The sequence below is a fragment of the Megascapheus bottae genome, chromosome 3, assembly GCF_031878675.1.
Source record: "Megascapheus bottae isolate mThoBot1 chromosome 3, mThoBot2.hap1, whole genome shotgun sequence".
In the NCBI taxonomy this organism is placed as follows: domain Eukaryota; kingdom Metazoa; phylum Chordata; class Mammalia; order Rodentia; family Geomyidae; genus Megascapheus; species Megascapheus bottae.
The window spans coordinates 71,824,347-71,852,208 of NC_143511.1; the positions used below are offsets into that span (position 1 = coordinate 71,824,347).

General features: G+C 41.1%; 1 protein-coding gene and 1 pseudogene across 4 annotated transcripts in view; one reads left to right on the forward strand and one right to left on the reverse strand.

The window, feature by feature from the left end:
* Lpar1 (lysophosphatidic acid receptor 1) overlaps positions 1-24,132 on the reverse strand; it is a 114,545-nt gene extending 90,413 nt beyond the window's left edge. Inside the window, exon 1 of one of the 4 annotated variants that reach the window (XM_090330420.1) lies at positions 24,068-24,132. The gene's annotated coding sequence lies outside the window, so the exon portion shown is untranslated. Of the gene's footprint in view, positions 1-23,097; positions 23,252-23,488; positions 23,642-23,834; positions 23,939-24,067 lie in introns of those variants that run through there. The other 3 variants (XM_090330417.1, XM_090330419.1, XM_090330418.1) reach the window with 3 other exon arrangements.
* Positions 5,897-6,378, forward strand: LOC150065774 (large ribosomal subunit protein eL21 pseudogene; annotated as a pseudogene).
* Positions 24,133-27,862: the final 3,730 nt, after the last annotated feature.

A 27,862-nucleotide genomic window follows, 5' to 3' on the forward strand; every position in this document is an offset into this window, starting at 1 on the left:
AAATAAGGTAGAAGTTAAATCCACTAATGTTGATTTACAATCATTGGCAATTATAGTAGAATCATCAATATCTACTGTGGCTTTTCACCATAAGGGAAAAACAATATCACCAAGAAAAAGGGGAGAGAGACAAAGCTGACCGTGTTTAACTGATGTCACTTCTCAAAGGCATAAAAACCCACATCAGATAAGTCGACTTTTTTATTCATACAATGCCCTTGAACTAGAAATCACAGATTTTAATGTCTTATTTAGGAATCAGAATTCAGACCATAGGCAACACACTTTCGTATGTCTTGAAATAGATATTATTCATTAATGATAGGAAGCCCTCATAGTCCTACTTGAGCTCCCACAAAATATAATGGCTTTCTCTCTTATCTGAAGGAATTCTTAGCCAAAGAATATGAATACCAAATACCAGGAGAAATTTTATTTTATTTTATCCAGAGTTCCTATGATCTTTAAAGGAAAGATCTTGTAGTACTTTCTAGACTCTCGGCAAATACAATGTAAAAACAGATCATCAAAGACTGTTTGAGAGCACTTTACTTCTAGAAATATAACCAAAATGTAAGAGCGTCTACACCTGCAAACGATAAACTTCAAAGGCAACCTAAAACTCTTCTGACATTTATCATCTGTGTACATACATGTGCACTGAGGCTGTGTGGCTGTGTTTGGCTTAAATAATCTATCGACTAACTATAGTTTAGTCTTATTTTAACTTGGATTTTTTTAGTGTCCTATTTTATGGATGTTGTTTATATAACTTAAAGGATCTCTTGATTGGAAGGGAACTTCTGAGATTGTCTAGTTCCATCTGTTATTAAGTGTTTCAATCTCTGCAAAAATCTCTATTCTGTAGCACCCTGGTGTATCATTTCAATAACTGGAGCTCACTCCCTTCTCCAAAGCCAGACATTAAGTCCTCTGCCAGGTCAAAGGCTACACATTTTCCCTTTAAATATGATTTTAAATCACGCTAATTAAAAAAGTCATCAAGGGCACCCAGCTGCTCTTCTGTAGCCAAATTGAATCTACTAAACACTCCAAGGTTCACGAAGTTGTGGAAGACAGGGAAGGGATCAACTGTTTCTTTTTCTTCCTCTTTTCCATGATTCCTGTTTTTTTTTTTTTTTTCAGGTCAGAAGTCTTCAGAGAACACACCATAATGAAATGAAGTCTATAGTTGAATGTAAGGACCAATTTGAATCCATAACTTTGAAAAATGCTTCCAGAGATGCCATTACCACATATAATTCCAGCTATACAAAAGGCTGTAAGTAGAAGTAAATAAAAGAATCATGTATATGATAGCTTAGGCAAAAACTTTACACCCTACCTGAAAAATAACAATGGCAAAAAAAAGAGAAAGAGTTGTAATTCCATTATTAGAGAGCTACCTACTTAGCATGAGGCTCTAGCTCAAACTTAAGTACCACAAAGGTAAATATTGCTGCTATCTTGAGATACGGAATTATAAAAATTGATCCCAAATCTAGTATTTCTCAATGACACTTAGGCCCACCAGCATTCTGCTAAAAATGTATTCTCTTGGATCCTTCCTAGAAAAGTTGTGTGAGAAACTATATGAGCAACTCAACACTGTACATACATACCTCTATGGAGATTCCTATGCACAGTACCTGTTAAGAATCAGTGCTGTACCTTATACTTGCTAAACTGTTGTTACTTTTACAACACAAACACAAAATGCCAGCCAGGCACTGGTGGCTCACACCTATAATCCTAACTACTCAGAAAGCTGAGATCTAAAGATCTCGGTTCAAAGCTAGCCACGTAAGAAAGTCTGAGACTCTTATCTCCAACTAACCACCAGAAAAGTAGTAGAGCACTAGGCTTGAACAAAAGAGCTCAAGGACAGCACCCAGACCCCTGAGTTCAAGTCCAAAGGACCACCACCACCAACAACAACAAAAAGCAACATACCCATGTGCACACACATCCACAAACACACCCAATCTACTGGCAGTCCACAAAAGCAGAAATGAGGTGACTAAAACATCCAGGTGGTTACAACTGATTGTGCAGATAAGCAATGAGAAGAAATCACTGACTGGTATTTCCATATATTTTAGTTACAGCCTAAACTGTCACCTACAAAGATATGGAAGGATAACAGGGACAATGTATTAGATGGAGTCGAATTTGCGAAAGTACATCACTCAAAGTGATTACTCATTCCCACTTGATCCTTTCCCATTGAATCATTCAGGTAGGCAGTCTAAAAATATCTAATGAGGCTAGGCACTGGTAGCCTGTAATGCTAGCTAATCAGGAGGCTGAGATCTAAGGATCATAGTTCCAAGTTAGTGCAGGCAGGAAAGTCCATTAGACTCATCTCCAATGAATCACCAAAACGCCAGAAGTGGAGCTAAGGCTCAAATTGTAGAGCACTAGTTTTGAGCATAAAAACTCAGGGTCAATACCGAGGCCCTGAATTCAAACCCCATGGCAAAAGAAGGAAAGGAGGGGGGGACTAATACTGTAGAGGAACTTGCCAAAGAGAAGGGAAAACGAAGACAAAGGAGGATAGAAGAAAACCTCCAAGAGAAAGGAAAATTCTTCTGACTATACAAGGCAGACCAGTGGATTCCGGCTGTGGCTTTATGAAAGTTCTAGAATGGCTTTCTTAGAAGTTCCATTTTCAAATTTTCTTGTATTGATACTAAGCTTTTCATCATTTAGAAAACATTCTCCAGTTATCAAACTGAAAAACCAAAGTAGTTGATACCTTCTTTTGCTGCAACAAGAACAACAAATACAACCGAAGGATTACTTTTCTACTTTCTAGAATGAGGATTTATTTCATCATACTCATCCAATCCTTTCCATTTGGGGGAAATTTGTTTTAAAAAAGGAAACTTCATCTCAATTCCAAATACAGATTCAAACTTCAGACAAAACATCCTACCACAAAACTAAATCTGAAATGCCCAGGACTAACCAATCCACAATAAAAAGTTTAAATGCCAAACCAAAATGGTACATTGTAATAACCATGACCCTTACCATGTGGTAAAAGATGAATCCAATTAATGTTACCTTAGAAAAAGAACTTGAGCAATGCCTCTCCTTCCTGTCCTAATTGCCTATTACAGGCCTCAGAAGCCAGCTGTGTGGTGGAGACACTGAGGACGGAAATGCATGTTTGACCATTGTACTCCTTGACCCCAAGGGAACTGGAGAAAACACGCATCAATGCACTCCCAAGGCATTTAAAGAGGCTATAATCTGTCAAACATTTACAATTATAAGAAGATCAATAAAAATGGGATTGCTGTGCACACTAGTTGGATCTTGAAGTTGAGGTCACCAGGTAGCCCATGAGTGCTTAAAGTGTAGTGAGTGTAGTACGCAAGGGACCAATTTTCACTAACAACCTATCCTGAGACCCAGTGAAGGAAGCTTGAGAGTGACCCTGGCAACAAGCATAAAGCTGTTAACTAACAGCTTTAATGTTTGAAAAAGTCTGTGTTGTCTTGGTCTTTCTTCATATTTCTGGTTATACTTAGCTCTCTCTGAAACTACTGGGCCTATTTTCAGGCCAACTTGCTACCATACAAATGGTGAGTTGGCCAGGCGCTGGTAGCTCACTCCTGCAATCCTAGCTAATCAGAATGCTGAGATCTGAGGATTGTAATTGGAAACCAGCTGGGGCAGAACCTTTTTCTCCAATTAACTACACACACACACACACACACACACACACACACACACACACAGGGTTGAGAGGGGTTCAGGCAGAAGTGGAGGTATGGCTCAAGTGATACAGTACTAGATTTGAGAGAAAAAAAAAACAGGGGCCGGGAGTTTGGCCTAGTGGTTAAAGTGCTTACCTAGCATGCATGAAGACCCCGGTTCGATTCCTCGGTACCACATACATAGAAAAATGCCGGAAGTGGTGCTGAGGCTCAAGTGGTAGAGCTAGTCTAGCCTTGAGAAAGTCCAAGGAAGGTGCTCAGGCCCTGAGCTCAAGCCCAGGACTGGCAAAAAAAAAAAAAAAAAAACAACTCAGGGACAGCAATTAGGCTCTGAGTTCAAGCCCTAGAACCTGTGTACAAAAATAAAAATAAATGAATAACTAAATAGGAAGGAGGAAAGGAACAGCAAGCCCAAGACATTTTGCTAAATCATGGGACTGAAAAGGATCTCCCAAGTATTCTACTCAATGTCCTTAACCTACAAACAGTTCAGTCATTAAACAAGTCAGTATCAATTTCAGGGTGGGAGTTTGGCCTAGTAGTAGAGTGCTTGCCTAGCATGCACAAAGGACTACGTTCAATTCCTCAGTATCACATATATAGAGAAAAGCCAAAAGTGATGCTGTGGCTCAAGTGGTAGAGTTCTAGCCTTGAGAGAGTCCAAGGACACTGCTCAGGCCCTGAGTTCAAGCCCCAGGACTGGCAAATATATATATAAATTAAAAAAATTTTTAAAGACAACAATTTCAACATATCTCTCTCTGCCCTCCTAGTTATTTCTTCATTTAACAACCCCATTTAACCTGTCATTACCAGAATTCCCCAATGAAACTTCAAAATCCCCCTCGCTGACTGGAAATGTACATCTGTACAGCTGTCCGCAGTCAAGTACACCATACAGCCCTTGGACAGTGAATTACGCAGCTTCTGGTCCCATCCAAAGAGAGAGCTACCCCTCATCTCACCTTACCACCTGGGTTCTCAAAATACTCAGCCCAAATACCATTCTCAGTTCTGGAACCTCCCACACTCCTTTCTACCAAGCTCCCCTTTGACATTTCATCCCGATTAAGATCCAAACTGGTCTATTCTGCTTCCATTCACAGCCTGCAGAGGCCCCAGGGAGAAAAACCAAAGGTAAAGCAATCACTATGCATCAGAGCATTCTAATCCCAATTGTGCCCACAATAACAGGTATGTTTGCTCATTTCTTTCTGCTCCTTTTCATTCCTCCCATCACCTCCTTCATCAAAGAAACCCCAGAGTTTGTCCATCTATCACAGAGATGACAGAGGATGCCAGGCAGGACACCCTTCAAAATTCTGACAGAGAGGAATGCTTCTCTGCCTTTCTACCATTCCTTTGGGTCTCCTCCCTAGCTTCCACACCAGTCACCTTGGACCCTGGACACACATGAGAATCACCATATGGCTGCCCTAGCTTTTCTCTCAAATACTGAATCAATGTGATGTAGGGCTCCTGTACATGTTATACAGGCACACTCCAAGTCACTCAGAAAATATGCAAAGGTTGTACATTACCGACACAATCTTACTACCATTGTTTTAAGCACCAAATGTGGAATTCTTTTTTTTTTTTTTTTGTGCCAGTCCTGGGGCTTGAACTCAGGGCCTGGACACAGTCATTAAGCTTTCTCAAGGCTAGTGCTCTACCACTTGAGTCACAGCACCACTTCTGGCTTTATCTGTGTATGTGATACCAAGGAATCAAACCCAGGGTTTCGTGGGTTCTAGGCAAGCACTCTACCACTAGGCCACATTCCCAACTCCGAATGTGGAATTCTGTACTCTGCAGTGTTCTGACACATCCAGAAACATTCTAGAATCATCTTCCTGTATATTCTTCACATTCAATGTGTATCAAACTCCTCACTTCATCTTGATTGTTATGGGCCCAATCTTATCCTTCAGAAATATACATATTGAAGTCCAAACTTCTCATACCTCAAACTGTGACCATCTTTGAACATGCATCTTTAAAGTAATTTCAGAGAACTAACATTCCACTTTTCTCATTCCTGTATCTTTCTTTAAACTTCATGAAAGTATCATTAGTGGAGAATAAAATTTTTATACTTGGAAAACCATATATAGAAAGATGCTTTTAGCCTTTTGGCTGGAACCGCCATCTTCCAGTAATTTGTCAAAATGACAAACACAAAGGGAAAAAAGAGAGGTACCAGTATATGTTCTCTAGGCCCTTCAGGAAGCATGGAGTTGTTCCTTTGACCACATACGTGAGAATCTACAAGAAGGGTGATATTGTAGACATCAAAGGAATGGGTACTGTTCAAAAAGGAATGCCCCATAAATGTTATCATGGCAAAACTGGAAGGATCTACAGTGTTACCTAGCATGCTGTTGGCATTGTTGTGAACAAACGAGTTAAGGGCAAGATACTTGCCAAGAGGATTAATGTGCATACTGAGCATATTAAGCACTCTAAGAGCTGAGATGGCTTCCTGAAACGGGTGAAGGAAAATGACCAGAAAAAGAAGGAAGCCAAAGAGAAAGGAACCTGGGTTCAACTGAAGTGCCAGCCCGCTCCACCCAGAGAAGCACACTTTGTGAGAACCAACGGGAAGGAGTCTGAGCTATTAGAACCTATCCCCTATGAATTCATGGCCTAAGAGATGTAAAAAAAATAAAGACCTCTGGGCCGGGAGTTTGGCCTAGTGGTAGAGTGCCTGCCTAGCATGCACGAAGACCCAGGTTCGATTACTCAGTCCACATACATACAAAAAAGCCAGAAATGTTGCTGAAGCTCAAGTGGTAGAGCTCTAGCCTTGAGAAAGTCCAAGGACAGTGCTCAGGCCTTGAGCTCAAGCCCAGGATTGGCAAACAAATAAATAAAGACCTCTGGATTATGAAAAAAAAAGAAAGAAAGATGCTTTTGTAAACAGCAGTACACAGAAAAAGATATTAACAGTCCTTTCTAGCTACAATCATAGAGAATAATCTACAAAGGATAATGCTCCTAAAACAGAAGCCAGCTGGAACAATGAACTTTTAAAATCATGTGAAGTTCTCTACTGCCACAGACTTAAACCAACAATACTGTTAGGAAAAAAAAACTCTACTATTACATTTATTCTAAAGATTGTGTTTGAAGGCACTGCTCACTACTTTAAAACGTTTACTGTAAATCTAGGTACCAGTGGCTCACACCTATAATCCTAAATACTAAGGAGGCTGAGAAGTGAGGATCAAGGTTCAAAGGTAGCTATAGGAGAGTCTGGGAGCCTCTTAACTTCAGTGACAGCCTTGAGTAAGAGAGTCAAGGGAGGCCCTGAGATCAAGTCCCAGTACCGGAGCATCATCATCATCATCATCATCATCATCATCATCATCAATCTGTTTGGCAAATAATAGATAACATTCTCTCTCATTCTAGCTCTATCAGGGGTCATGTGTCCTGGTTAGCTCTTAACCCCATGTGCTCTCTGGATCACACAATAATTGACCTCTTACCCCCCACCCCACTTCATGAGATCTACTTGAAATGACAGCCAACTGTGTGGCCCGTTTTGTGTGTGTGTGTGATTACTAGAAGGGTTATATTCACCAGACAGAAGGTGTATAACTTCACAAACATTGATACCCTTTCTTATGACATGGTCCCCATTTCCCTCCCTCCCTCCTCCTGCTTATCTTGATTTTCCCCCTTCCCTATCCAATATTTCACCTTGTTATCTGATATATTTTATATGTGCTTAATTGGTTATTTGAAATGTGTGGCCCGTTTTTAACACAGGCTAATACCCTGAAATGGACCCTCAATCTTGTTAAAATTCTCATTCCCATTTCCTTTTTCCACATTTCCTTCCAGTGCTCATCAAATTTCATTTCATTCCATAGGAAACTAAACAAAAACCTGAATTCTAGTATAATGTATTGCATAGTTATTTTCATGTAGTTCCCAACCCTCGCATTTTTTTTTAGTTTTTGAAGATACACCTCAATCTTACCCATTTATATTCTTAAGGTCTAGCAAATGATTATTAAATTTCATACTTAATTGTATTGCATATGACTACTTTTAGTGATGGATGGATGGATGATACCTCTTAAGGAAGCTCATTTTATTTTTCTTAAACACAAAAGTGGTTTTTGGTTGTAATACCAATGACACTTGGGGAAAAAAAGCTATGGGAACGGATATGAAATCACACCCATGAAACAAGTACAGGTATAAATGTATTTTTATTTTTAAAGTACTTTCTCCATTTTCTAGTAGTTAACCCATTATCTCACAGAATCATACACACTCACAGGAATATTATTCCGTCAGCTTAAAAATGAATGGCACTAAAAATCAAACTTTGGGAGTTGGAAGCATGGCTCTAGTGGTAGAATGACAGAGTAAAAGTGGAAGATACAAAGTTCAAGTCCACATCTTGGGAGAAAAGTAAATAACTACTGTGGCAAATTAAGGTCTGTATTCAAAAGGGCAGAGCACCAAGATTTGAAGCTTGAGAGCTATTTAGTCAGGATGCCAAAGCAGATGAATGCAGAACATGAGCACAGCAAAAGACTAGCCAACAAGGACATCCGGGCATCCTCACCTAGGCTCCTGTCTTCAGTTATTTTCTGAGTTCTACAGACCTATGTTTTACTCATACTAATTTCTACATTTACATTGTATGAAGCACTAACACTGCTTTGGAAACCACTTTCTTATCACTGTCATTAAAAAAAAAATCCTCTTTGCTGTTTATGGCAGCGAATTCTATCACTGGGAATCTACTCTATAGAAGTCACCTGAAATTGAGAAAAAGCCCCCTATACAAAGGTGTTCAATGCAGCAAGACACAGCTACTGAAAAGAACTAAGGCCACCTACAGGCATGGTGTGCCCCTGAGAGAAAGGACAGGACCATGGTTGAACTCAATAGGAGCTCAACTAGAGAAAATGCATGGAAAAGGTTACAAGTAAATATAACTGTCTTTAGGTGGATATTATGGCTTTTTAACTTTATATTTTCATTTCCATAATAAGGATAGGTTACTTTTGTACATTAAAAATGTTTAAGAAGCCAGCCACTAGCTGGTGGTACTAGCTACTCAGAAGGCTGAAATCTAAAGATCTCAGTTTGAGGCCAACATGGACAAAACAAAAAGAAGTCTATAAGACTAGAAGAGTGGCTTAAGTGGTAGAGTATTACTCTTGAGCAAAAAAGCTCAAGGACAGCACCCAGGCCCTTAGTTCAAGCCCCAGGAGAGGCACACACACAAATTCAAAAACCTTTTTAAATCTACTTAAAAGCCAAATGAAATTACTCTCAAATTAGTGATTCCATTCTTTGATACTATAAAAAGAATTACATGAAAATCTGTGGGTAAAAGGTTTTTTTTAAGCTAGCAAGGAAATGGGATATAAAACTTATAAGTCCAAAAATTGAACAATGGTTGAATGAACAGCTTAATAATTTAAGGGATTATTTCTGCACTACTAAAATAATTTAGAATATGTTGCCATGTTCAAGAGTGGGTTTTAAAAATGGGCTATAGAAATAAAACCAAAAACAGGTCTTAATGGAAATAAGCCATAAAACTAATAGGCTTAAATGAAAAATGTATTCATTAGATAACTATAAATATGAATGGTCTTATTTAGGGACTATATTATGCTTTTAAAAACAATTTTTAAAGCTACATTTAACAATACATTAAACAGAAAGTCAGATGAGGTAGTATAATCACCACATGTGACAGACTGAAGCAGAAGGATCATGAGTTTGAGTCCAGTCTGTGCTACATAGTGAGACCTTATTTCAAGAAGGGGTTAAAAGCCAGGCACTGGTGCCTTATACCTGTAATCTTAGCTACTCAGGAGGTTGAGAGCTGAGGACTGCAATTCAAAACCAGCCCAGGCAGGAAAGTCTGTGAGGCTCTTACCTCACAGGAGTGGTGCTATGGCTTACGTAGTACAGTGAGCCTTCAGTTTGGGGGAAAAAAAAGGAAGAAGAAGACAGTGTTCAAGTCCCAGTACCAGCACAGGAAAGGGAGAGGAACAGGGAAGGGTTAAAAAACAAAAACAGGAGCATATTAAGCAGTATTTCACATAAAAACAAATACTTTTTAAGCACTGAATAATTTTTACATATCTTAAGAACATTTACAGAAAAAATGATACATACACACATCCCTGCATGAACATATATATCTACATATTTATGTTTACTTAACTACATCTATCTATCCATCACATATATGTTATTTCTTATTATAATTAAAGGGCTAGAGGGGCACAGTAGTTCACACCTGTAATCCTAGCTACTCAGGAGGCTGAGATATGAGGATCAAGGTTCAAAGCCAGCCCAAAAGGACATGAGACTCTTATCTCCAATTAACCTCTAGAAAACAGGAAGAGGGCCTTGGCTCAAAGGTAGGGTGGTAGTCTTGAGCTGAAGAACTCAGGGACAGTGCCCAGACTGAGTTCAAGCCCCACAGCCCATCAAAAAAATAAATTAATTCATTAAATAAAAGGGCTATTGTAAGTTTTTTTTTAAAAAGAAAGAAAGAAAAAATTTTGCCCACTGAGTTATTATTCCACCATTCAAACAGGATGGAGATAGAAAAAGGAAGAGACAGAAGCGATCTATGAAATCTTGATGTAACAGAGTTAAGGCCAATGAAGCTACTAGCATCTGCCTGAAATAGTACTGGCCACAACAAATTAATACTACTTTTCTTCCTGACCAAAGTTAATGGAATATCATATCAGCTGAGATGGAATACATGGTTTACATGATATACATTTATTTTCCCCTAGTTCTACTTCTCACTGGGTGCTCATGTGGCCTTTCCTCCATGCATGTGAATGGACAGAGAGAGCTTATAAGATGGCAATCCTATTGGATTAAAGAGTCTTTTGACCTCATTTAGTGTTAATTACCCTGTATCGAAACAGATATACTGGAGGTTAGAGCTTCAATATATTAGTATTAGTGGGGGCACAGTTGAGTCTATAGTAATGAGAAGGAATCTATTTAAGCATGATGAATGGCTAATTCCTAATGAAATACCATTCTAAAGATTCCTAATACCTGAATTAGATGTGAGTTAGATGTGTGATTTGTGCAACTACTCTGAAAGTGTCTAATGCTTGAGTAGGAAATGAGACTCTTTGCACCCTGAGTGAAGAGATGCCCTTGGAGAAGCTAACAAACCCAACTGTTGCTCCAATTCCGAAAATAAAGTTTTTCCAGGAAGCTTCTGACTTTCTTTTTTTTCCCATTGGATGATAAGGTAGAGAGGGGATTGAACTTAGGGCTGTGAGGCAAACACTCTACTACTGAGCTAAATGCCCACCCAATTTTAGAGGTTTTTTTACACCATTTCTCTCTTAATTCTGCCTAGACAGATGTCCTCAAAATCCTAAACAGGGTATCAGCATGCTCTAATCCTCTTTCAGGCTGTACCTTGAGACTAAATTAACCCTATGACTCCATTACCTTTTGACCCAACCCATTTCTAGTACTAGCCACCACCTACATCTGCACCTAATTCACTACAGGCACTTATGGCTCATCTGATCCCAAACACTGCCTATGTGGTATGACCTGTTCCTGCCTTGTTCCAGAACAACAATCCAGAGTCCTGGCTAGTTCTATATAGAAATCAGTCTAAGGAGAAGATAAATAAAAGTGATAAATCAATATCAAAACACAAGAAAGAAAATCCTCACAGGCTAAGCACCAGTTATTCACACTTATAATTCTAGCTATTTAGAAAGCTGAGAACTAAGGATCCAGGTTTGAAGCCAGCCCAAGCAGGAAAGTCCATAGACTCTTATCTCCAGTTAATCACCAAAAATCTGGAAGTGAAACTGTGGCCTTGAGCAAAAAGGCTCAGGGACAGTATTCAGACCTTGAGTCCAAGCCCCAGAACTGGCATTTTAAAAAAATCCCACATTTATTTGAACTTCTAAGTATATACTTAACTATGAACGAGGAATCCAAATAGAAAAGGCATGCATCTTATTTTCCCACCTTAATTTCTAAACAAAAATAACAAGAACAATTATAATAAAATATTCAGGGCTGGGAATGTGGCTTAGTGGTAGAGTGCATGCCTAGCATGAAGCCCTAGGTTTGATTCCTCAGTACCACATAGACAGAAAAATGCAGAAGTGGTGCTGTGGCTCAAGTAGCACAGCACTAGCCTTGAGCAAAAGAAGCTCAGGGACAGTACCCAGGCATAAGTTCAAGCCCCAGGACTGTCTAATAATAATAATAATAATAATAATGCCCCAGAACTGTCTAATGATAATAATAATAATGCATTCACATTGCAATAAAAATAATGTTCTTGTTAAAAGGTTCTTGAAGACCAATCCAACTAAATGTTGTTTTGCAGCAAAAATATGATCTAAAATGACATCAGTTTAAAATCAGACAGATAAATGAAGTCATTCCAAAGAAGGAAAGTGAATGGCAACATTAATGTCAGGGGAAAAAAATCACAGACCGTTATTTTATATTATCTTATATTGTAATTTAACATAGAAATTATTACAAAGAAGCTGTCATTTCAGTCCAAGTACCAGGGGAAAAAAAGATACAAAGAAATAGAAGCCTAGCCTACTTGTAGAGAGGCTAAAGGAGTATTATTGTCCTGTAGCAGCTCAAGCAGACAAATGAGGTCTAGAACATGTGAATAGTATCAATGTAGTAGCTGAACTAATGAACATAAATCACATTTGTCACATTTAGAAAACCAAGCTCTTTTCAACACTCAGGAAACAGAAACCCTTAATCCACAAGAAATAAAAAAACGCTAAAATCCATTCACTTACCAAATACACAAAATCAATAAATGAGGCCAAAGTTTCATGTATAAACACCTATACTAGAACCGAACAGTCACAATGAACCATGAGTGACATTTCCAGTGAAGGCTGGTCTTTACAAGGCTATTACTTTTCTTGCATTGTTTTCAATCTTATAAGTGATTGGTATTCGCTTAAACCAGAGGATCTGGACTAGGGATATTAGTTCAAGGAAAAAGCATGACTAGCCTGTCATGCTCAAAGTCCTGGGTTCTATCCCCACCAAAGCTAGTTTCATTATACAAATTGCAGTTTTCAGATGGAAAAGACCTAACAACACAGCCTCTATGTTGATAAACTCCTAGTGGAGATTATTTAAGATAATTACAGAATTCAGGAACCTTTGCTCCTAAATATGGGAAGGTCCTCAGGGAAGACCAGATGAATTAATTAATTCAATATGATACCTACAACACAGGTGACCAGGATGCAATGACCCAAAATTCAAAATGAAAAATTTTAATGGCATGTATATATACCTTTGATGCAAGGGTATGTTATTAACTATTCACACAGAATAAATATTTTAATAATTGTGAAGAAAGCATCCTCAAATATGGATATCTTCTATGTATGCCAAATCTTCCAAAATGAGCTTGTATTATTTTTGTTCTATAATGGAAATGTATGAAGTTGATGAATCATGCTGGCTTAAAAGAGGGGGGGATAAATTTGTGTTGGTTCTACTTTGTAAGACGGCAATGCCAATACAGTTACTTGAAATGGAAATAAATTCTTTACTAGAAAAAGCTTTCCTTTGGCCAGATAAATAACAAAGTTATACTTTTGAAAGCCTGGTATTTACCCAAGTTTAAAAAAAAAATAAAAAATGAAGTGGCACTGTGGTTCAAGAGATAGGGTGGTAGCCTTGATCTGAAAAGCTCAGGGACAATGCCTATATCCAGAGTTCAGGTCCCATAACCAACCAAAAATAAAAATAAAAGTAAAATTTAAAAAAAAACTTGAGAATCCTGTTGGAGCTTCTCAAATTGAAGTCCAGACCACAAGGATTTCCAAATTTCTTTTAAGGGGTCTATTTGTCATTGTTTGTTGTTGTTGTTGTTGTTTGTTTTCAGTAATGACAGCAATGACATTCACTGCTGCTAGATCCACAGTAAATTAAAACTATATTTACAAATCCCTTTTAGCCCCAGATTACCATGAATCTCCCAACAACTTTAAGGATATTTTCCAGATGCCAGTAGCTAGAATGGATAGTCTCAGGGATTTGTGTTTACCCCATGAAAACCTTACAGTGAAATTCACACTATTTCCTTTATATCATCCCCAAATCTCATCATCAAGAGAAGCCAATAAATGTTCAATGAATACTTGATAATTCATAAAACTATTCGAATCATCTGCTAAAGAAAAATAACCCAAAGAATCAAACTGTCTTATTCATGTAAAAATATTGAACCTATCCCTCTTCTTGCTCTGAAAGTTCTCTCCAGTTTCCCCATACATTTCGCTACTACTCTCACATAACAATTGTTTAACACTTAACAATAACTACTTCTGGCCACTGGGGATTCATGCCTATAATCTTAGCTACTCAGGAGGCTGAGAGCTGAGGATCGCAGTTCAAAACCAACTGGGGAAGTAAAATCCATGAGATTCTTACCTCCAGTTAGGCCTGAAGCAGAGCTGTGGCTCAAGCAGTAGAGTGACAGACTTAAGTTTAAAAGCAAAGGGACCAGTGAACAGGCCTTACGTTCCAACCACAAATTTCAGCTAAGCTTCAACCCCAAGTTTCCAGCAACATGATGAACAACTCTGCCAGTGTGGTTTTAGTTGTGTCTAAAACTAACTAATTCACTGCACCATTTTCATACCTTCGTCTCCCATCTGTAAATAGCATGCATCAACATGCCGTTTTTGACCCCCAACCATCTCCAGAACCCTCCCCAACCTTCACATGCACATCACCACTCTACCAGAAACCACTGGTTCCAGGCCAAGCCTGTCACTCCCGTGAACATCCTGTCTTTCCAAATACCTTCGACAAGAAATGGACACGGAATGAACTTCTCCATGGACCAGAAACCAGCCCCTTGCTGCCATGTAAATCATTCTTCTAGTCCAAGGTGTCTTACCCATTCAGACATATGCAGACAGCTTTGTTAAACCTTGGTTTGTAGTATTTATACCTGGTTGCCCAATCTTGTCATCTGTCCATGTCCCTCTTTGTTAAGTAAGCTACTCCAGAGCAGGATCCACACTTTTTAGCTATTTGCCTTTCTGTGTGTGTGTGTGTGTCTGTGTGTCTGTGTGTGTCTGTGTGTGTCTGTGTGTGTCTGTGTATCTGTGTGTGTACCCAATATTGCTACAAGATATCAGCTGCATGAAACTCAATGGTCAGGATATCAGATAAAGTGACTAGAAAACAGGTCCTGCTGAAAGTCAGCCATTCTGTCCTAACCTTTGAACTGTTCTGTCTCTGGGACTACTCAGAAAGTAAAGCAAGCAGTTCTCTGTAGAACTACAATATAGATAATAAGAACAGAACAAATGCCTCATTTTCTTGACATGACCATAATCCTTCTCCCAACAAATCATAGTTCAAGAGGGCAAAGCAGCCCCTTAGCAAAAAACAATTCTGTTGCTGCTCTCACTTCCTCAGAAAGAACACAGCATTCTTATCATCTACAGATTACAGACTTTTAAAGGGAGGAGCCAAAGTGGGGGGGAGGGAGTCATTTGTTTAGTTCCCACAATGAATGCTGCCCATAGAGAATACGTCAACTAGTCAGCTATCCTCTCTACTTCAGAAGTAGTGGTAGGTTTCCATTAGTGCCTTGTTTTGGGACACACATGCTCCAGAATGCCCTTGTCCCCTCCTGCCTGAAATCCAGATGTAGCAGAGTCCTTGTGGGAATAACAGGCTCTACAATGATATTTATCATCTTGATTGTCACACAGCTGGAAATAGTTTCATTTCCCATCCATAACTGCTAGACATCCATATCACTCTAACAAGAACTCTGAATTGTGTAATGTCATGCCATAACAGTTCCAGTAAATGCTGTGCGGCTCTTCTGGCTTGCTTCAGACTTGACATCTTCAATGCTGGCCTTGGGTACAAACTTTTTAAAAGGTTGAGAGAGAACAGAGGGAAAAGAGAGAGGTACAGAAACTTCACACACACACACGTACACACACACACACACATGCGCGCACACACACACACACACACACACACACAGAGCAAGACATGTAGTTTTCTAGAAATGAATAAACAAGGGGCAAGAATGTAAGGTTACCCTTTGCTTGTCCAAATAATAACAAATTGGTAAGGCTGAGTGGTAGAGATTGTATTACTTATGTCAGGCATATCTATATTGTTTGAATCATTGCCCCCCTTATAAGCATATGCAGCTATTTTCTTCTGATTAGAATGCTTTGCTACAATGTTTGTATTCCTGAGTGGTTCAATAAAAACTTAAGTAAAAAAAGAATCATGCTAGCATGACCTCAATTCAGTTTCACTTCCAACAAGCACCAGATGCCCAGTTTTCTAAGAAATAAGCCATAAGTTGCACAGGAAAACTCAAACATAAGTTGCGTCTAAAATGAGATGGAAGCCAGCCAAGGCTACTGATAAGATCCAGTTGTGTCTGGTTCTGGAACGTTCCAATGAACAGGTAAATCTTGGCAGAACATGTCAAGTTCATAAAATAAAGGCAAGAATACCAGACTCATTTTCTCAGAGGGAGAAGCTGTTGGACCAGAAAACACTAAGATCTTTTGAAGAAAAGAGTTCCTAAAATTGAAGAATAACCCCACATGTAAAGGTAAATCCAAACTTCAGTTATATACAAAATATAACAGCAGGCAAGCTTCCTGATTTGCTAGAGGGCACGTCAGTCTCCTTTGCATTGCTCAATCTATCCTTCTGGATAGAGGGAGTATATAACAAAGGAATGTGGAATGATAAATGAATGAGTAACTTAAAGAATTAAGTCAAGGAACACAGAAAAGAAAAAGAAAACCAGATTTGGCTACTAGATAATCAGTGCTTATCTCTATTTTACCAAAGTAAACAGGGAAGCATTTTGATTTACCCAGCCAAAGCTAAACAAATAGAAATCCTACCAACTCCCCTTCCCTAGATACCTTTCTTCCTCTTCTAAGCTTGCTTTATCTCTGGAGATACCCCCTGCACTCCTTGACCTTCTTCCTTACCACTTCCACTACCTTGAACCATAAAGGACAGCCATCACCCCACTTCCCTCCTCCCACTCCCTCCAGCCTCAGAGGCTCCCAAAGTACCAAGAGCTTGCTGATCTTAAAACCTTGATATGCAGAATTGTAACCATCTCTGTTATAGGTCAGAGAACTTCCCCTGGAGGGTAGGAATCCTGCCTTACTCACCCCTACCAACCCCTGGGAGGTAGCACAAGGCCAATTTGTAACTGTTAATTACATATACCTGAATTGCATTCAATTCAGAGTTGAAGAGAACTTGATCCAGCCCTCCAAAGAGTCAGAAATACACTTTCGTTAGGGCAAAATCTCAGTGAAGGAGTGAAAGCTTGGTCACAGAACACGAAGAGAACTGGGTACAGTAGACAGACTCAAAGTCTCATCGAGTCATTGTGTCAGTATTTACATGATAAATTAAAAGAATCTTGCCAAAGAGAAAGCACCCAGCAGTCCCTGCCCAGTGAGTCCTAAACCTCTGAAATTTTAGGCAAACCTAACCGTCATAATGAACTGTTTCCTTTAACTAGAAATTACAGCCTTGGAAATCTCACCCTACAATAGGGATCCCAGGCCAGGTATCATTAGTCAAGTTTTCATTTTCTGTTTTAGGGGGGGAAAAAAGGCTGATTTTGAAGTCTTTTCCCTTTATTCCTATAATACAAGAAGCATAGCATGATTACCTCTCTCGGGCTTGTGCATGTTTGTTTTAGCACTAGACAAAAGCTATAGACTACCCTATCATTATATCACTTTTTTCAAACAGTACCACAAAAGGAAAATAAATTATAACCTAAATCCATGCATGTCATGCTATAGTCCCTGTTACTTTTCTTTTGGTGGAAAAGACTGAATTTTACATGAACTTCAGAGTTAAAATTTGTACAGCGCTGTTAAGGTACCCATTATTAATATGATATCCTTCGGTCTATGCCAACAGGTCAATAATATAATAATAACATGACTTTGAAATAACACTAATTTACTAAACAAAATGTCAAGGCATTTAAATGCCACCACCATCCCCAACACATACACGCGCACGCACGCACACACACACACACACACACACACACACACACACACACAATAACTTTGAGCTCCTTCAACTCAGCTAACTTAATTTATTAAACATTCTAAAACCTCAGTCTCCTTGCAGGAGGTAGAAATCACTGCTGAGAAGATCATTCACTCAAATTGTATCAGGAAGATAGTAAAAAGAAGCTGATCTATTCTCTTATCTGTCTTCTTCCTAGACTAGCTTCTCCAAGTTCAAGGGTAATGCAAAACCTTATTGAAAGCAATTCTACCTTTGACCTATGGCTGGAAAATAAAGAAATCTGTTCAATGGGGTGGAGGAGGTTCAACATCTCTTCCTAATGGATTCCACAGAGATTCTACCAGAGACATAAAAAAGTCCTAGCAATTGAAAAGAACCATTTAAAACATTAAATAATAATCTACAGAACTGAGTGAGCTATTTCTATCAAAAGACACACACACACACACACACACACACACACACACACACACACCTCAACATTCCATACAGCCTATCCTCATTCTTTACAGGGGTATTAACCCCATTTCTAAGCTAATAATAATTGTTTCTCTTCTGTGTTACAAATATTGGACTGCTGTGGTCGAATACTCTGTATAACATAAACAAGGTCAAGAATGCCAGTTGCCAGAGTCATGTTTAAATTATCATTAAACAGCAGGCCCTTCCCCAAACAAAGAACAACAAAAATGTCCTCGTAGTCATCAGTTCTATGCTTGAAAAGCCTAAGGCCCAGCTGTAACCCAATAACTCAATCTGTTCCCCCAAAAGTATAAGAATAGCATCAGTCTGGAAAGAGTGAGAGAAAAGAAGCCACACATACTAGTTTATTCTAAAAACTTTATATAGTAAAACTATTAAATTGATGAAAGTGTCCTAAAATTTACTAGCCACAAGCTTACAATGAAATCTACTGTCATAGAAGCTCAGTCATTACATGTTATTAGAAAGTAGAGAAAGCCCGGTGTAGCAGTGAACACCTGCAATCCCTCCCAACAACTGGGAGCCTGAAATAGGAGGATCAGGAATTCAAAGCCAGTTATATAAGCAAGAGTTGGAGGAGGAAAAAAGTAGAAAACTTATTAGTTCATTTCTTACCTAAGACTTATAAGGATTTTGGATAAGAGATCTTTTTTTTTTTTGCAGTCGTGAGACTTGAACTCATGGCCTGGGTGCTGTCCCTGAGCTCTTCAGCTCTCCCATGTGAGCCACAGCACCACTTCTGGGTTTTGAGTGGTTAATTGGAGATAAGAGTCACACAGGGACTTTTCTGCCCAAGCTGGCTTCAAATCACAATCATCAGATCTCAGCCTCCTGAGTACAGTAGCACAGTAGCTAAGATTACAGGCATAAGGCACCAGCACCCAATTTATCTTTTTTGACAATACTAGGGCTTGAACTCAGGGCCTGATCACTGTCCTCAGGCTTTCTCAAAGCTCAAGCTCTACCACTTGATCTACAGCACCACTTCTGGCTTTTTCTATGTATGAGGTACCAAGGAATCGAACCCAGGTCTTCATGCATAATAGGCAAGCATTCTACCACTAGGCCAAACACCTGGCCCCCCCAGTTTATCATTTTTTATACTAAACTTTCATGATTCTATTTCTAATAAATGACAGAATCTACATGAGTGTTTGTATTTGTTATTTAAATCTAAGGAGAAAAACTAGATAGATAGATACTTTACTGAAAATAAAGTAAGATATTTTACTGAAATAACTATGTTGTTCTCCTAAATATTAACAAAAATTATTTTAGGTAATTTGAATAGTTTGGTTACTTGGTTTAAATATGAACTGTTGCTAAATGTTTTTGTTTTGGCTTATGTAATGGTTTCTGAAGGTTTTATACCTTTTAAGTTTAACAGATTCAGAAGTTTAGAGATGTTTCAAACTACTGAATTTTGTACTGAATTTTGGCTAATGCTCCAATGAAGGATAATAATTGTTTTTTTTGTTTGTTTGTTTTTTGCCAGTCCTGGGGCTTGAACTCAGGGCCTAGGCACTGTCCTTGGACACTTTCTGCTCAGGGCTTGCACGCTGCCACTTGAGCCACAGCATTACTCCTGGCTTTTTCTGTGTATGTGGTACCAAGGAATCAAAACCAGGGCTTTGTGCATCGTAGGCAAGCACTCTACCACTAGGCTCCTGGCCCCTGTTTTATTTTTATTTTTATATTTTAAGGGATTTTTTTTTTGCCAGTCCTGGGGCTTGAACTCAGGATCTGGCACTGTCCTTGGGCTTTCTCAAGGCTAACATTCTACCACTTGAGCCACATCACCACTTCTGGCTTTTACTGTGTATATGATACCAAGGAATCCAGCTCAGGGCTTCATGCATTCTAGGCAAGCACTCTATCACTAGGCCACATTCCTGGCCTGGTAATTGCTTTAAAATTAAGCAAAAATTGTATTAAAAAAAAAAACAAGAAGAAGAAGAAGCTTGGTAACCCTCCATCTTTTCACCCTTCGCTAGACCCCTAAAATGTGTTACTTGGTGTTTCCTTGTATCTTGGGGTTAAATAAGATTCTTGCAAGTAGCACAAGTTGCTAAAATAATATCCCAGTTTCCCACAATTCACTGCTTTTACCTTTCAGCATTTGTCACTAATAACTCTGACTGCGTTGGCTCAGGATAACAGATCTTCACTCTCCCGACTTCATCCTTTAAAAGACACATCATCCTTCAAGCTCGACTTGTGAAGTCCTCGCCAGAGTCAGAATTTAATTTTCCATTTGCCAGCATGCCAAGGTTTACAGACCCCATAGCTATCACACAGCCAAGCAAAATAACACTCATATACCTATTCTGTCTATACTCTGCACTGCAGCTCTTTCTAGAACTTTTCTTCTTGTCCTCATAGGAGTTCAGTGTTTGCCTACTGAATCCAAATTTCCTCCCTTTCTCCCAGTGTTCAAAGATTATCTCTTAAAATTTTAAATATCTTCATGAAATAGTTAAATAATAATGCAATATTATCATGAAAGTATTATTTCTTTGGAGGTAACATGATAGGCAAAAGCAAGAAATCAAACTGCCCAAACAAAGTCGGGGCAGATTTGCAGATTTTAAACCAGAGTTTCTTTAGTTTTTACTATATTACACTTCTTATTAAGTAAATCATGTTCCTTAAGTACAGAGTTATATTGAAACCCATAAATAATAAACAAAAGCATGACAAGCTTTATACATCAAACACAGAGGTGTTAAAATCTTGACCTCCAAATACATTTCTAAAATCCTGTTACTGGAGTGAAATGATACAGTGTATTCTGCCCAGATTACAGCTTTCCTTACTAAGCAGGATCCTTTGCTCTAAAAAAAAAAATCTAATTTCAGAGTATCATATGTATCAAAAAAGACTCCACAGCAGAGAGATTTATATTTCCCCTGAATGTTCCAACTGGTCAAACAAAACAGTAAAAGCTCACAGTCTTTGATACAATTTGGGGTGTGGGATGGGAATCAACTTAACATTTTGAAGAAGATAACTTTGAATGGCAGTAGAAGTTTCAAAAGGGCCACCACTTCCATTCCTGATTCTATTGTGTCCTCCCTCTCCTTCTTTCTCTCTCTCTCTCTCTTTCTCTCTCTCTCTTTCTGTCTCTCTCTCTGTCTCTCTCTCTCTCTCCCTCCCCCTCTTTCCCTCCCTCCCCACTGTGACATGCTGAATGGGCTCCCCTTGGGACAATGGATGCGGAAAGCAAGTTGGTCTAATGATACCTAGTGGAAGAAAGTCAGAGGACAAGGATCACATTGACCTTGCCAATTTTAAGGCTAAGCAACTTTCAAGTTTTAAATAACAAAGACTAGGACCTTGAGGAGGAGAAAACATTTATTGACTCTCTTCTCAAAACAACAACAACAAAAAGAAGAAGAAGACCAATAGGAGGAGGAGGAGGAGAAAGTAGAGAAAATCAATCTTCCCTGAAGGTTCCGGCCCTTCCAGGCATCCCCTGGTACTGGTTTTCTCCTCCCCTCCTCAGCTCCCTAACCTTCCCAGTCATCCTCCACCTTAGCCTTTCCTCTCTTCCCTACTATTCTGCTTTGGGATGACCACCTACCAGTCTCTAGTGATTGGGCTGCTGGGAAGAGCAGCAAAGACCATTAAAAGCCTTGATTTTCCAAATGGGTTGGTGGAGATGCGGAGCTGACCTGACCAGCTAAGGTCACCCCACTAGGGGACGCCATGCACCAGTAGGCTAGGATCATGATCCTGGGTCCTCCAGTCTGTTCCTTAGCCTTCCTGCCTCATTCCTTTGCTTTCTATTAGGCTTCTTTATCCTCCACAGCCAAGAAGAGAACCACAGCCCTAGCCGACTTACAAGCTGCATTTAGAGAATCAAGGGCAGTAACAAGTAAGTGACACAATGCCTTGGTATGTTCATGAACCGGCCTAAGACTGGTCGCATAGACCTCTCTTTTCCTTGGTATTCACCCTGACTGACAAAGGAGTAACAGCTTGGAGGAACTGGACAGTTTTGCAAGTGTAGACTCTGTCCCTCTTTCGCCAGAGGTTTGAATCACAAACCTCTGACTTCCCCATTACGCTGGCTGAGCAAAGGATGCTTGTGCAGATGGATGAAAAACAGACTTCACGCCTGAAGGAATAGAGGATTTTGCTTTACGTTTTCCAGCCTTACATCTGCCAATGGCCTCTCTATTGGAATAAGGCAGAAAACAGTCCCAGTGAAACTTTCACGAGCAAACACTCCTTGGGAATCAACCTTGACCAAAACGCTATAAGTTTCATGGGGGGGGGGGCGACAGACAGACAGACAGAAGGAGAGAGAGGGAGAGGAGAGAGACAGCGAGCAAGAGCAGTTTAACAATCTCTGGCCCCAGAGTGAAGGCATTCCCAATTTCTGGACGCTGGCACTCTTAACACATCAAAGGCCAAATGGCAGCAAAGAAAAACAAGCATAAGCTTTAAATCCATTCACAACAAACTCAGCCGACCCAAGCCAAAAGCGCCGAGGGTAGTTTTTTGTTTGTTTTTTAACCATCCACCCAAAGTCAGACACTTCCTTAGCCTTCACATTTCTTAGTTACTTCTGCACCGCAGACTTGCAAGGCGGCTGCACCAAAACCTACGTTAAACGCGCGGCGGCGGAGGAGAAGACCGGCGTGGACGGGGCCGCCGTCTGGGTCTCCCCAGGGGGAACCTCGGGGTGCCCTTGGCTAGCCCTCCCGTGTCCCCACCCCAAAGTCCCCTCTGCGTGTCCCTTGGAGGGGTCCCGGGACGCACTGACCTGGCCACGGGACGGGATCGGCCGGCGGCCCCGGTGGCAGCGACAACTTCCCTCCCGGGGCTGGGTCCACTGTCTGGGGAGGGAGCCGATGCTCCCGTGGCCTCCTGCAGGCCGCCGCCGCTGCCGCCGCCGCCGCGCGCGCACCCCACTCACACCCGGCCCGAGAGCGCGCGCGCGCACGGGTGCGCGGACTCACACTCACACCTGGCCCCGGGAGCGTGCGTGCGTAACTACACTCACACCCGGCCCGGGAGCGCGCGCACTTACTCTAGCGCGCGCACTTACTCTTGGACCCGCGCGCACTCGCACTCGCGCGCGCGCTCAGCCACAAAAGCCGTCCACTGCCGCCCGGACCCGCGGAGCCCAGGGGGCGCCGTCCCCGCCCCTTTACCTGGCCAGGCTGCCCGGAATCCGGTTCCCGCCGCCGGGAGGCTGCCTTCAGGCGGCTCCCCCAAGTGTCCCGGCCTTCCGCCCGGTGCGTGGGGGGTCCCCGCTCTAGTGCTCGCCCCACGCTCCCCCGGGGCCACGGAGGGCTCCGCACCGCTCAACCCAGGCCACCCAAACACCAACAGGCGGACGAGGAAACACGAGCCGGGGGGAGTTGGCTGCGAGACCCAGAGTGGGCCAGCGCCGACGCCGGCCTCCCTCCTCCCTCCCTCCGCCTTCTCCACGTAGCGCCAGCCACCCACCCCCCGCGTCCCCCGACGCCGCGTCCGGGTTGCTTCCCCCCCCCTTACCTTTGTGGTGTCAGCAGCACCCCTGACTTCTGCCCTCCACTTCACCCCATTCATTCGCCACACTTCCCGCGCCCCGCTCGCCCGCCTGCAGGTCTGCTGACTAGGGGTAGCCAGAGCCTCCCATTCATTATCTCACCCCGCCGCTGCCCCCCCTCCGGCCCCGGTGCAGACACGCCCACCTCTCCCCGCCACGCCGGGCCACCCGCGCCTCCACCCCTCCCTCCCGCACTCACCCCAGCGCCGCGGGCCGGCTCGCAGGACTGCGCGGCCGCTCTGGGCACCGCGCGTCCGGCTCGTCCATCCCCACACGGAAAGCTCTGGAAAACATCCTGTATCCCCTTCTCCTCCTCTCCTCCCCCCCGCCCCGCCCCGCAAAATCCCGGGTGTGGAGCCTCACTCTGGGCGAGTACCCGCTTCTAATCTTTCCAGAAGGCGCAAAGCGGCTCCCAGCTGAGCCCCGGGCTGCAGGGGGCCCCCCCCGCACAAGAGTGGACTTTGCTTGAAGAAAGGGGTCTGAAGTTCCTGCCTCGGAGTTTTCCACAGACTCCAGTCTGCAGACCTAAAACACCGCCTTCTGCAATCCTAGTTTTCCAGACCCATGAATATAAATGTCTCTTCCCCGTTTCCTAGTGGAATTAACTTCCCAAGGGTAAACTATCAATTTTAGATAGAGTAATTTAAGGGTGGGGACCGCGCACCTGGAGGTGTGGGTGGGAGCTGCCAGGGACTAAGTGAGGCCTTGGGATACTGGGAGAGTGCCAGGCCCTGGAACACATCCAGGTGCCTTGAGAGCACCCAGTGGATGGGAGGAGGTGGTTCTCTGGCCACACCATCTTACCCACTTCCCTCCCTCCTCTGGCTTGCCAGGGTGTCTGAAGTCATCCCACTTCTCTGCCTCTCGTGTGCCACCAGAGTTGTCTCATCAATTGTAGATGTTTGGGGAACTAAAGCTTTTTATCTGCTCAGGCATGGAATGGCACATTGGACGGCCCACGCCTCAGGACTGTTTCATACCACTGTCTCCAGGAGAGAATGCAGGATGACAAGTGAGTGCTGCTGTCATCCTTGTAATCCTGCACTCTGAGGATGAGGCCACTACCAACCCCAAGGCAGAGGGTTGTTTCCTTGCAGGGCATGGAAACAGTTCAAGGCTCTGATGAATTATAGGTTGAAGGTATCATGACCATTTCACACCATTAACTGCAGAGACCCAACTCAGGCTGCTCAAAACTGAGTCTTGACTGTTGACCAATTACATCACAAAGCTGAGTCCTTTCTAAAACAATTGTGCTGATTTCTTTTGGAAGATCTTCTTTCTAAAGACTGCTTTCTCTCTTGTCTACCAACTCATTCATTTTACGGTAATTAACTTGGAATGTGAAGCATTAATTTCTGATGCATGCACAGTGTCGATATTTGTGTACAGCATGCAGAAATACACATATAAATATAAAAATCACTCCCTTATTTTTCAAATAAATACAAAATAAAATATAAATATAGAATCACTACCTTATCTTGCAAATAATGACAGAGATTAATGTTAAATGCTAAGGGATATTATATTGAGATGAGTAGGAAATGTTCAATATAAAACCTAAGTGTTACAAAAAGTATATATTGGCTATATAGAGAGAGATATGCTTTTGCTTTTAACTAGAAAAGTTCCTTTTTTGCTATTTTTCCCTCTTACTACTATATGCTTCACTTACAAGGTTTTTCAATATCAATACTTCTACAACTGGTGAAAATTTAAAAATGTTTTAAAGTTATCTCCATGTTTGACCTTTCCCAACATATCAAAGACACAATGCGAATCATTTCTGCCCAAGTTTCCTAATAGTATTGAATTTGAACTCAGAACCTTGTTCTTGTTAGGGACATGCGCCACCACTTGTGCCACACTCTCAGTCCCTTTTGCTTTCATTAGTTCTCAAATAGGGTCTCACTTTTCACCTAGACTGAGATCTCCTGTTTATACTTCCTGCATGGCTGGAATGATACCACTTGAGGTGTGGGGAGGGGAGAGGTTGTCAAAACCTGGTCTGCAAGTTGAGAAAGGGTCTCAACTTTTGCCAAGGCTGGCCTCAAAAGATGATCTGAGTAGCTAGGATTGCAGATGTGAGCCACTGTGCCTGGCTCCAAGTGAGTTTCTTAGCACTAGGCTTGAATGATTTTAAAATATTGACTTTTGTGTTTTGCATACCAAAGGAATGCAAGGCTTCTGCTCCAAGTACACTTTAACTCCTCCACGGGCTTTTCTAACTATAAGTAGGCTCATCTGTCCTAACAGGACATGAGTTTTCAGAAGTATGTTAGGGGATACCCATGTACCTAAATGGTAGAGCTCTTGTCTAGTATGTCAAGGCCCTTGGTTCTTATCACCACCATGAAAGAAAGGAGGAGGAGGGAAAGAGAGAGAGGGGGAGGGAGGAAAGGAGTGAGAGGCAAGAAGAAAGAGAACATTATTTGCTGTGAAACATTTTATCTCTTATTTATTTTGCTCTACCATAGCCTATGTGAACTGGAGAACACAAACTCAAAGGTCAGCCTGGCTAAACCTGTATTCCTGACAAGCATAGGCCTGCCTCAGTGAGACTGCCTCCACAGCTTGCTTTAGGTCAATAACTTCACAATCAAAAGTAGAGCATTGTGTGAGCAGTACAAAAGGAGTAAATGAGATAGAATATAAAACCTGCACATAGGCTAACTCTAGTGTTATATTCTAAACTAGTGTTATATTCTAGTGTTATATTCTCAGCGAAGCTGCTTTCTAGTCTAGTCTGAGAAAATGAGGCTGCTCCCATACAATCTAATTTATAGGGCTCCAAGTTGTCTTTATCAGAATAAGATAAAGTTGTTGACTAGGTTCCTTGAATCACTAACCTGGAGGAAGTTATTTCAATGGGACTAGAAAAGGGAAATCACCTTGATTCGCCTGATTCATGTTTTTGTCTGTCCAGAATCCTGTGGTCATTCTGACACTTCTTGGAGAGCCATCCTAATGTTTTCTGTCCTAAACTTACTCTCCTGTTCTCTGTTAAGATGCATTTCTCAAGATCTGCTTCTGTAAATGGTTTCAACAGAGCCAAAAACAATTGGTGCCACCAAGCATGAAAGAAAAAAAAATCTATATCTATCTATCTATCTATCTATCTCTCTCTCTCTATATATATATATATTCTTTGCAATGTGCAGAGAAATATTTGATGATGGACATACAAGCAGCATTCTTGCATTCATATCTTAAAGAATACTGTAGACTTTGTCAGATTATTCATAGTAACCAGGAACATTTCCTTAGGATTGAAAACTTAGCTGTCATTACTCTTGACCCTATTGTTTGTTCCAAAGGGTTTGCCAAGTCTCCCAATGCTTTTTCCTCCCTATGTTCCCTTCCCCATAGCAAAAATAAAATAAAATGAAAAATTAAAAAATGAAATGATAAAATAAAAAGTAAACAGTGAGTAACCAAAACCATTAGCACAGAGATCTGTTGAAAATGCTGCCCCCACGGGGCCGGGAGTTTGGCCTAGTGGTTAAAGTGCTTGCCTAGCATGCACGAAGACCCAGGTTCGATTCCTTGGCACCACATATATAGAAAAAGCCCGAAGTGGTGCTGAGGCTCAAGTGGTAGAGCTCTAGCCTTGAGAAAGTCCAAGGACAGTGCTCAGGCCCTGAGCTCAAGCCCAGGACTGGCAAAAAAAAAAAAAAGAAAGAAAATGCTGCCCCCAGTTTGTTAACATAGAGACTGATTCAAAAAAAAATTGTAATATAATCAATTATATTTTAGTGAGACAATATGCGAAGAGAATTAAGTCTCCTACAGAAAAGGTTTTCTAATTTCTGCCGGCTAAGTTTCTCTCAAGTTGGAATTCGAGCTTCTCCCAGTGGTTAAAACCATTATCCTTAAAAAAGAACAACAACAACAACAACAACAAAAAAAAACCTTTCTATTTTAAAAGTCCAAAGGCAGTGGTAGGCAGGGGAACTCAATTCAGACTTTTAAAAAAATACTATCTTTAGGG